Raw genomic sequence first — 12,003 nt, 5'->3', positions numbered from 1 at the left:
GAAATCACCTTGGATATTTTCTGCAAATTGCTCGAGTAATTTCAACAGAATCGATTGGGTGCCAGCATCAAACGAACGAAAATAAATTTAACGAAACGTGGCTTACGTAGGAGTTCTGCGTCCCAGGAAGATGATATCGTTAAAACGTTTGTAGATGGCAAAAGAAAGATAAATCACTCAAACCTCCGAAAACCATCTCTGCAGACTGCAGATACATTAGGCGATGTGGTGTTTTTGTGAGCTGGGATCAAACTTATATGTGTACTTGAAATTTCTCCTTTATTGCTCCCTCGCAGCAGGGATGTGAACCTTCCCCCTCCTTCACTGTCAATTGCAAATTTTCCCACATCAAAACCGGGATACCGGAAAGATTTCACCTTCAGCTGAGATTGTGGCTTTTGTCGTTGCTTTTGTGATTCACATTTTCTCTTTCACTGGTGCTGTTTCTTCTTGTTTGGGAAATTTTACAAATCAGAAAGGGTAAAAGCACAGGAGTGGAACTTCGAATCAGAAAGTGGCTCCACTGGTCATTTGCGAACACTAGCGCACCTAGCGGTAGAAGGCATCTTCGGCCTGCAGTTAAGATAGGCAGCATGCTATGATAGTGTGAGTGCACATAGAAAGCCCATGTGGAACGTTACCACATCACATCGCTCGTTGAGCAAAAAAACGAGCACTTTTTGATTCACCGATTTGTTTGCACTTCCCCTTCTGTTCTGTGGTAAAAGTTTGTTTGTTCTTGTGGTCAATGTGTGCTTTGTCAAGGACAAACAGAACCGGCGGAATGCGATTGGTGGAGATGGGTACAGGAACAATAAAAAAACACGAACATAGAAGTATTTGTCTGACGGATCAACCTTCTCTGTTAGCTACCTACTGAGAAAGAATTTCGTCGGTGGCTGTTGAACGAGCAGAGTCTTGATGACACAGCTAACAACAAGGTCAATGTAATCATGCGATCTCTTGTTTGCGTGATTAATTTGGGATGTAAATTTAATATCCGTACAACTCGTCATGATGCAGACTTGTATGCCAACGACACAGAATCTGTTGGGACAAGTTAGCATTATTTTATTGGTCTTTGTTTTTTAAACTATGCACGGTCCTTCAGACCGACTTAAAATTGGGTCCTGTTGACTCAATTTCGTCAAATAAATCCACCTCGAGAGCTGTTTGACAGCTATAGTGTAATGTCGGGGTACCCCGAAAATTCCGTTAGGTGCTGTCAAATAGGAAAAATCGTCGCCTACCTCGCATAACTGGTTCCAAACGACAACAAAACCATACGAAACGATGTTTTGTTGGTGTTTGGAACCAAATTCACATATGGAAAATCAATGAGCGTAAACAGGTGAGGCCCACTAAATTTTTCGTCTCTTTCGTTCTCCGGCTGATCAAATGGATGACGTCACACTCATTCAACCGTTTAAACAGCGGGAGAACGAAAGCGATGACAAATTCACTGAGCCTCGTTGACGGCTGTTCAGTGGTTCTGTCAAATCAAATAATGGTGGAGTAAATTTTCATTTGGTCTTATTCTTATTCGACTCTCTCGTAACAAATTTTTCTTAAACGTATTTCTCGGCCACCACTCTACCGAATTCAACGCAACAACCACCAATTGAAAGGTGTCATGATTCTATAGATTTTCAATCTATTAACTGGAGTTATGAACGGAACAAGACCCAAAAATCACGGAATTCGGGAACGAAGTGGTGTTTGTCGGCAACCAAATAACCGGATTAAACGAAACAACCAGCAAATTGAAGGTATTATGATCACATTGAATGCTGTTGAACAAACTTAGAATCGGTCAACTAATTCCGGAGATATGGGTGGGAAAAGTTCTGAAAAACATGAATTTTGGGAACTCCCTTCCCTTGGCTAGTTTTTGCACCTTGCTGTTGGTGGGTGGGCTTAATTTTATGCTTTATAGTGGAGTGTTAGAGACGGTAGGTTTATGGCTGGCGTTGCTGGCTCATGCCGCGATAGAATGGCGTCATGGGCAGGCAATGGGGATTGCTAAGATTCCCCTCTCTGATAAACCACTGCATGAGAGAACCAAAGATCTAGTCTAGCAGTGATAGTATCACACTTGTTACTCCTTTGATTGAGAGCCGCGTCGTAGTATGCTTACGTATAGACGCATTTCGCGCCAAATCGAATCGAAGCTGGCAGCACCCTCTCAGATTTCAATAAAATTTTCTGGATGTGTAGACTTTGACTAAATAAGCACTTCTGCAAACTCAGTTTTTCCAAAATTTATCTAGACTAACATTTGAGAAGGGCCAAACTTTTTCCGCCGATTTTTTTCAAAAAAATATTATGGAAAAATCACAACTCCAACAAAAATATGTTGTATGGATGACTTTTAGGAAATTGACCAAATTATTTCTTACTTTTAATACTTATGGGCGAGATGGGCACTTTTGGCTACAAAATGGTGAGTTGACAACCTGGAAGGAGCGGAATACCTAGCCCTGATCCTCACAAGTTCCTACTTCACGCCTCCTCGAGTCATATGATAACAAAAGACTACCAGCTGAAACATGGACACAGCTGGTTGGCGTAGCCTGGGCAATGTTGCCAGTCCGACGATAGCAAAGTGAAGAGGTGCGACGCGAACACTGGCGCGGTAACCATAGTACGGTGATAGAGGAAATGCTTCACCAAACCTGAGCGTCTGCTCACCATGGAGGTGCGGCTAAAAACGGCGTCTGTTCTCCATGATAGGAGCGGCTGATCACCGTCCTAGTGCCAGCGTGGGACTCTAAACAGAGCTGAGCACGATGGTCCCCCGGCGAGACAGGGGGTTAGGGCAGGCCCAACAAGCCGCCCTGGAAAAAAAAACAAAGTTGCAAATACCGAAGAAAGAAATACGGATCGGAACAATCGGCACAGACCTACGCGACGAAATAAGGACTACGATTGAAAACTCAGAACATGGAACTGCAAATCGCTCGGCTTCCCGGGCTGCGATAGGTTAATCTATGACGAACTTCAACCACGCAACTTCGAAGTCGTAGCACTGCAGGAACTTTGCTGGACGGGACAAAAGGTATGGAAAAGCGGGCATCGAGCGGCTACTTTCTACCAGAGCTGTGGCACCACCAACGAGCTGGGAACCGGCTTTGTAGTGCTGGGTAAGATGCGCCAACGCGTGATTGGTTGGCAGCCGATCAACGCGAGGATGTGCAAGTTGAGGATTAAGGGCCGTTTCTTCAACTACAGTATCATCAACGTGCACTGCCCACACGAAGGGAGACCAGACGACGAGAACGAAGCATTCTATGCGCAGCTGGAGCAGGTGTACGACGGCTGTTTGCAACGGGACGTCAAAATCGTCATCGGTGACATGAACGCTCAGGTAGGACGGGAGGCAATGTATAGACCGGCAATCGGGCCAAACAGCCTGCATGCCGTATCGAACGACAACGGCCAACGATGCGTGAACTTTGCAGCCTCCCGGGGTATGGTAGTTCGAAGTACCTTTTTCCCCCACAAAGCCACCTGGAGATCACCTGACCAACACACAGAAAACCAAATAGATCACGTTCTAATCGACGGGAAATTCTTCTCCGACATTATCAACGTCCGCACGTACCGCAGTGCGAACATAGATTCGGACCACTACCTAGTTGCAGTATGCATGCGCTCAAAACTCTCGACGGTGCATAACACACGTCGAAGTCGAACGCCACGACCCAACATTGAGCAACTACGGGACACCGGAGTAGCCCAGGACTACGCGCAGCAGCTGGAAGTTGCACTACCCACGGAAGAGCAGCTTGGCGCAGCTTCTCTTGAAGATGGCTGGAGGGAAATCCGTTCCGCCTAGGTAGTACTGCTGCAGAGGCACTAGGTACTGCAATCCCGGACCGAAGAAATGACTGGTTTGACGGCGAATGCAAACTGTTAGTAGAGGAGAAGAATGCAGCACGGGCGAGAATGCTGCAACACCGCACGAGATTGAATGTGGAGCGATACAGACAAGCGCGCAACAGACAAAACTCGGTTTTCCGAAGGAAGAAGCGTCAGCAGGAAGACCGAGATCGCGAAGCGATGGAAAATCTGTACCGCGTAAACGACACACGGAAGTTCTACGAGAAGCTAAATAGTTCGCGCAAAGGCTACGTGCCGCAAGCCGATATGTGCAAGGACTTGGACGGTAACCTTCTCACGAACGAGTGTGAGGTGATTGAGAGGTGGGAGCAGTACTATGACGAGCACCTCAACGGTGAAGCAGCAGAAAACGAAGGTGGCACGGCAACAGACCTTGGAGCATGCGGAGAAGACGACAGGCTACCGGCCCCTGATCTTCAAGAAGTTGAGGAGGAGATCGGTCGGCTGAAGAACAACAAAGCAACTGGTGTAGATCAACTACCAAGTGAGCTATTGAAATACGGTGGTGAAGCACTGGCTAGAGCGCTGCACTGGGTAATTGCCAAGATTTGGGAGGAGGAGATATTACCGGAGGAGTGGATGGAAGGTGTCGTATGCCCAATCTACAAAAAGGGCGACAAGTTGGATTGCTGCAACTACCCCGCGATCACACTGCTGAGCGCCGCCTACAAGGTACTCTCCCAAATTCTATGCCGCCGTCTGTCACCATATGCAAGAGATTTCGTGGGGCAATACCAGTTGGGATTCATGGGTGCCCGCGCTACAACGGACCAAATTTTCGTGATTCGGCAGGTTCTGCAGAAATGCCGCGAATACAACGTGCCCACACATCATTTGTTCATCGATTTCAAATCCGCATACGACACAATCGATCGAGATCAGCTATGGCAGATTATGCACGAGTACGGATTTCCGGATAAACTGACGCGATTGATCAAGGCGACGATGGATCGAGTGATGTGCGTTGTTCGAGTATCGGGGACACTCTCGAGTCCCTTTGAATCTCGAAGGGGGTTACGGCAGGGTGATGGACTTTCGTGTCTGCTGTTCAACATCGCGTTAGAAGGTGTGATCAGAAGAGCTGGGATAGACATGAGTGGCACGACATTCAGGAAGTCCATCCAGCTCCTTGGTTTCGCCGATGACATTGACATTATGGCACGGAACTTTGAGATGATGGCGAAAACGTACATCAGACTGAAGGGTGAAGCTAGACGGATTGGACTTGCCATCAACGCATCAAAGACAAAATACATGAAAGCAAGAGGTTCTAGGGAAGACAATGTTAGCCTCCCACCCCGAGTTCAGATTGACGGTGACGAAATCGAGGTGGTCGATGAGTTCGTGTATTTGGGCTCACTGGTGACCGCCGAAAATGATACCAGCAGAGAAATTCAAAGACGCATTATGGCAGGGAATCGTGCCTACTATAGACTCTGGAGGGCGATGTGGTCGAATAAAATTCGCTGCTGCACGAAGTTGACTGTCTACAAGACGCTGATTAGACCGGTGGTCCTTTACGGCCACGAGACCTGGACTATGCTCGTGGAGGACCAACGCGCCCTTGGTGTTTTCGAACGGAAGGTGTTGCGTACCATCTACGGTGGAGTGCAGATGGATGACGGAACGTGGAGGAGGCGAATGAACCACGAATTGCACCAGCTGCTGGGAGAACCATCCATCGTCCACATTGCAAAAATTGGGCGACTACGGTGGGCTGGGCACGTCGTAAGAATGCCGCACGACGACCCAGTGAAAATGGTTCTAGAAAGCGACCCAACAGGAACAAGAAGAAGAGGCGCGCAGCGGGCAAGGTGGATCGACCAAGTAGAAGGTGACCTGCGGACCCTTCGCAGACTACGAGGCTGGCTAACTGTGGCCATGGATCGAGTAGAGTGGAGACGACTTCTTCGGACAGCAGAGGACAACAAGGTCTTAGCCTGATTTGTAAGGTAAGTAAGGGCACTTTTAAAGAAAAAAAGTTTTTTTTTACTTTTAATAAGTTTTTTTTTAATACTTTTCTTTTTGTTCGATTTCAACGGAAACAGAAAGCTAGCAGTCTCTTCGTTGCTCTGATTTTGTCGCTTGAAGCTGATATTGTGACGCCCTGTCTGCAGATACAGTACTTGTTCGCTAACTGGGCTAAAAGCGTAGCCCAAATAGCGAACTCCACTCGCTAACTGGGCTGGCCTGTCAAAAGTAAAAAAAAAAAAACGCTGAGGGGAGCTTCAATGGATTGTTTGATCGACGTTAAAACAAATTCATGTGCATTGAATTGATACAGTGCAAAGTTTGTTATTGTTATTTTCACAGCATTCAATCTAGCTAGTTTGAAAAGGCTAAATGCTTTTGCACATATAAAAGTCGTGATTTCAGTGTGAAATGCAAATAATTTCAAGTTTATTTACATTAACACTTAATATTTCATTCGAATGTCTGCTTTTTAACTGGGCTACAGCCAGTTAAAAAGCAAGTTCGGTTTTAGCTCGCTCTCTCGAGTTGTTCGGAAAGTTCGTTGTGATAGTGTTCGCGCTCTCTCTCTCTTTCGCGATGGGGAAGGTTTCTCCATCATGGGGAAACCGCCGCTTGGTGATGCGGCTGCAATTTAGACCGGGAAACGAACCCGATCAGACGTCGCCCATGCTCAGTTGGCACCGAAGAAGCTGCTGGCGATCAACCGTTACGCCATATTGGAAAATGGCTATGAACCGAAGGTGGAAAGGAAGGAGAAACTTCCACTGTTCTTCGTGAAGGGATTACTGGACAGCTTGCGGTAGACATTGGTAAAGGCCTCCAAATTACCATTCGCTTGTGCACGGAGGACTACAAGCTGATGGTCCCGGCAATCAAACACTACAAGGCGGTTCAAGCCATGCTGGACAAACTGAAGGTGGAACAAACCAACAAACCACTCAACCGTGGCCTCCCGGACATGGATACCGATACACTGTCGGATGAATTGAAGGCAGGGCTCTACAATTTCGAAGCTCTAAAATGAACTCGTGTTTTGTTTCTCTCATACATATCTGTTCGACGCTTCATTTCTATAACGCCTAGCTAGACTATCAGCAAGAAACGAAAATAAAAAAGAAGGACGCTTGGAAGGAAAGGCTGGCTGTGGAACTTCTCGTCGTTGCTTTGCTCATCGCTTTCAATGTAAATAACGTCGATTTTCTAGTTAAACGAACTTCATTATGGCTTTCAATCCCCTTTCACGAACACTCTATCGCCGCTCTTTCAATTTGTTTAAAATGCGTTATGTCCCGTTTTCGATCATTTTTTTAGATAAATATATCGATGGAAGATAAATTAGAAATATGACGTGTAATCTTCAAGTGTTTTGACGTGAGAAATGCTTTAAATGTGTTATTTCATTTTCCGTCATATACGTCATGAAACCTCTGTTGATGTGTTTCATGAAAGAGAAAACTATCAAAGTCGAGCGCTCTTTCGCTCATCCATTTCGACGAAGCTTGAAAGGAAGACCAATGGAGCGACGGGAGAAAGAGAGACAAGCGATTGAACATTTGTTTGTGCACGCCGACTGAGGTTCTAGAATGCTGCGAAGCTGTTCGACTTTAACAGAAAAAGAAAGCCAGCAGTCTCTTCGTCGCATCGATTTGGTCGATTGAAGCTGATATTGTGACGCCCTGATTGAAGGTGAACTGCCTTAAACTGATGCAACTTTTCAAGATGGCTCGTCATGACGGCACTCATACACTGAAAATAAAATTTCGTTTATACAACGAAATCGCTCGTTTGTTGTTTTCTGCAACGAAATGGATTTGTACATTGTATGAAGCTAGTTTCGTTAGAACTTCCACATTCGCTATCGCTACACCCAACTTGTGGCCCGCTGAGTGTTGGTTATGGAGACCGAAAAATGTGGAGTGTGTTAGTGAGGATGGGTAAAAATAGCTTCATTATTGTAAGGGATAAACATGACAAAAATATAAAAATAGGCTTCAGACCGGACTCTTTTCATGAACCTTGCGATCGTCAGATCTGTTCTTTATCCATCACTTTATCTGTGCTACTAAAACAGGAAAGGCTAAAGGCAAATAAGTAGTACTCATGGAGCGGTAATTCCATTTCGTTTGCTTTTTCTGCTGCTTGCATGTATTTTTTTTTCCTCTGACATAAAACCACCGTGACCAGTATTTTGATTTATAATGGTAGCTTGCATGTATTGGTCAAACTGACAATTTTAAAAAAAAAGTACCCCATCTCCAACACACAATCAGAACTTTAGGAGACAATAAGCGCAGTTGTTGGTTTGATTGTACGAAGATGAATTTGTATATTATACGAATAAGGCGTAATATTGACATTGCGCCAGATGACAGGGAAAACGAATGTTCCGTACCATTTATGAAAGATGTGTTGTATGTACGATATTCATTTTTACAAAACGGTTTTCAGAGAAATAACGAAAATACATGTTCAGTGTAAGTATCGTGATCAGCTATATCTGGTCCACCTCGAGAAGAATTCAACGTGCATGAAGGATCTGGGAATTGGGAATTGTACAAGCTAGTCGATCGTAGCGTCACTCAATGCACGTAGCTGCAACAAATGTGGCAAAAAATTCAACTCCGGTGCTTGCGAGATGATGGAGAAAACTGATCATATATTTTTCAACTGTGCCACAATCCGCAGAACAGACTTCCACAAGCAACCAACCAGGCTACAGAAGGGTACTGGAAAACAACGGGCAGAACTTCCCTCCCTTTGGTCAACGGCGGCTGATTCCGGTGCTTCTGCCACTCCCATTCAACAGCCGACTGGCTGCTGCTGCTGCATCGATCTCGTTAACCGCTGGGGTGCCCAACCCTTCGTCAAATTCGAGTCGTCAAATGTATGTGGCAACCGCTGCATTCCGTAGTACCATCCCTCTTGCGGGACTATCAAGGCGTCACGATGACGCACCACCATCAAACAAAAACACAGATGCTCTGTTCACAGCTGAGCAACTGATCCTCGTATTCACCAAGCTTGCCACACGTTTGCGCAGTTGCAAAACCCATTGCGACCAGATTTACACTCTGGGCCTTTTCGTCATCGAGTATGACCTCTGAAGTGTTGATGCTAGTCAACTGGAACGCTTGCTCGCTCAAGAGCAAGAACATCGAGTTCGTTGAGTTTCTCAATGAACGAAACATCGACATTGCAATCATAACTGAAACCCTCCTGTAGTCCGAAATTAACGTCTACCTTCCCGATTTCCGGCTCGTGAGGCTTGATCGCACCAACTCTGGAGGAGGAGGAGGAGCGGCTATTACTTACTTACTTAACGATCCTGCGCACCTCCAGGGGTGCAAAGAGCCTTTGTGAAAGATTTCCATCCTGGGCGATTACTAGCTTTGGCCTGTGCCCAAGTAAAATTTCGGTCAGCGTTCTTAATTTCACTGTTTAGGATCCGCCGCCACGAGCCTCTGGGTCTGCCTCTGCTGCGATGTCCTGCTGGATTCCAGTCCAGTGCTTGCTTGCAGATTTCATTTCTGCTCCGTCGTAATGTGTGGCCGACCCACCTCCACTTCCGTTCACGAATTTCTGTCTCTATCGGCTTCTGATGGCACAAACGATGAAGCTTGGAATTTGAGATCCAATTGTGGGGCCACCAGGCACGAATTATGTACCGCAGGCATCGGTTGATAAACACCTGCAGCTTCTGAGTGTTCTCCGCTGGTAAACACCATGTTTCACTGGCGTATAACAGCACAGACTTCATGTTGGAGTTGAAAATTCGGAATTTGGTGCGTCGACTGATCTGATTCGCTCTTCATACATTTCACAAACTGGCAAAAGCAGCCTTCGCCTTCTTAATCCGTGCACCTATGTCGCTCTAGGTGCCACCGTCTGACGCTATCTGGCTGCCAAGATATTGGAAGCTTCCGATTTTCTCCACTGCCTGCCCAGCTACCGTAAAATTGGAAAGGTTTTCCGTGTTGACATCCGACGATTTGGTCTTGTTGACGTTGATGGTTAAAACTGCTTCAGAGGAGCGTTCCACAAGGTCGTCGAGCTTACTCTGCATGTCAGAGCGCCGTTGTGCTAATAACGCAACATCATCAGCCAAATCGAAGTCGTTGAGATGATCCATAGTAATAGGCTGCCACAGCAACCCACGGTTCGGTACACGGTCAACGGCTCCAACCACGATCTCGTCGATTACGATGAGGAATAGTCTTCTTCTTCTTCGCCTCTCAAGCTTATTGCATATCGCATATTAGCTTATTGCGTGTACTCAACTTAGTGTTCTAGATGTACTTCCACAGTTATTAATTGAAAGCTTTCGATGCCTGTACCATTTTTGCATTGGTATGATTGTGTGGCAAGTCCAATCATACTTCTATGCTCAGGGAAGTCGAGAAATTTTTCAACCCGAAAAATTCCTAGACCGGACCGGGAATCGAACCCAGCCACCTCCAGCATGGTCTTGCTTTTTAGCTGCGCCTTTACCGACTGAGATAAGAGAGGCCCCTAATGAGGAATAGTAGCGGTGATAATATACATCCTTGCATCACACCCGCGGTTACCCGAATCGGGTCAGACAAAGCTCCGTTGTGCAACACTCTGCATGAGAAAGCCTCGTACTGTGCTTCGATGAGGTTGACGATCTTATCAGAGACTCCTTTGCGTCTCAGAGCGCCCCACAAGTTTTCGTGGTTTAGTCGGTCGAAAGCTTTTTCGAGGTCAATGAATACCAAGTACAGGGACTCTTGGAACTCATTGACCTGCTCCAAGATGATGCGGAGCGTGACAATATGGATCTTCCAGCACGGAATCCTGCCTGCTGTCGTTGGAGAGTCACATACAAGTGTTAGCTGGGTTAGCAACATAGTGCACAGCTCGGACAACTATCCGGTGCTGGCTGAAGTTGGTTACTCGGTGAACCGATTCGTGTCAACTGAGTTCAATATCAACACTGCGTCGACACAACCATCGACTACGATGTCCAATCTGAGACTTCCGAAGACCTTGACCAGTGTCTATATATCATCGAGGAGGTGATTTCCCAGATCAGAGAACAACACGTACCAGTATCCAGACAGGTGAGTAACACTCTGAACCTTGACAGTTCTAGTAAAGACCTCATTAGACTTCGTAACACCATTTGTAGGCAGTACCAGCGTACTAGGCGGCCTAACTTGAAAACCAATTGTAATCGATTAACAAATATCATTGGTCGCTAGAACTATTCCACAGTCGCAGACAGTATATAAGCAAGTCAAACGCGCACTTTTTTGCTTGTAGAGTTGAAGACATACTTCAAATCTCCTCATCCATTGATGAGTTAGGTATACAAGTGTGCGTTTGACTAGTAAATACTGGTTGCATTAATGGACCTTCGCTCATTTTCAACTTCTGTTCAATTTTCATACTGCCGTACTCTAGCGGAACTATCTACCTACCCTCTTCAGACCTCTCTCTAGCTAATAAATTATCACACTAAAGCTTCATGTTAGATAGCATTTCCAATCACACTCTATTGTTTCTGAGTGAAAAATGAAACTTGTTTTGTAGATCTTGGGCTACGATTTTTTTTTTAATAAAAAAAAGTTCTTATTTTAACCACTTGAAAAAATTCAAGATCTTGATAGATAGGGAAAATGACGGCTTCGGCCTGACAGACTATTTTCGGCAACCCAAATTGAAACACTATTTGCACTTGATTTTCTTACGAAAACACTTCGCTGAATGCATGCAAACGATTCTTTATGCTTTCAGCTTCAATTTGACTATATTTTTACCACTGAAAAAAGCAATCTAGCAAGGTTTTCTTGAAATGCAACACACGCACTACAAATTGTAGCTGATTTCGAGTTGCCGATAATAGAACAGCAGATTTACATGCAGTTCAAATGGAACGGTTGCCGAAGAAAAACTGGTTGCCGACAATACTCGCTCTCACTAGAGAAGATTGGAGCTTTGTTCAAAACAGTTTTTGACAATTCTTTCGACTGAAATTGTTAGAGCAGCTGGCAGCAAAAGATTGTAAGCAAACCAATACTGCATATGTGTGCGTTCCTTAGAGAAAAAGGCTATAGAAAGAAGGTCGCTGCTTAGGTTGCCGAGAATACGTAAATTCCCCTAGTT

This window comes from Ochlerotatus camptorhynchus, unplaced genomic scaffold, assembly GCF_037179485.1.
Source record: "Ochlerotatus camptorhynchus isolate MF236.1 unplaced genomic scaffold, CSIRO-AGI_Acam_v1.1 ptg000094l, whole genome shotgun sequence".
Taxonomy (NCBI): Eukaryota; Metazoa; Arthropoda; class Insecta; order Diptera; family Culicidae; genus Ochlerotatus; species Ochlerotatus camptorhynchus.
This window is presented reverse-complemented; position numbering follows the sequence as displayed.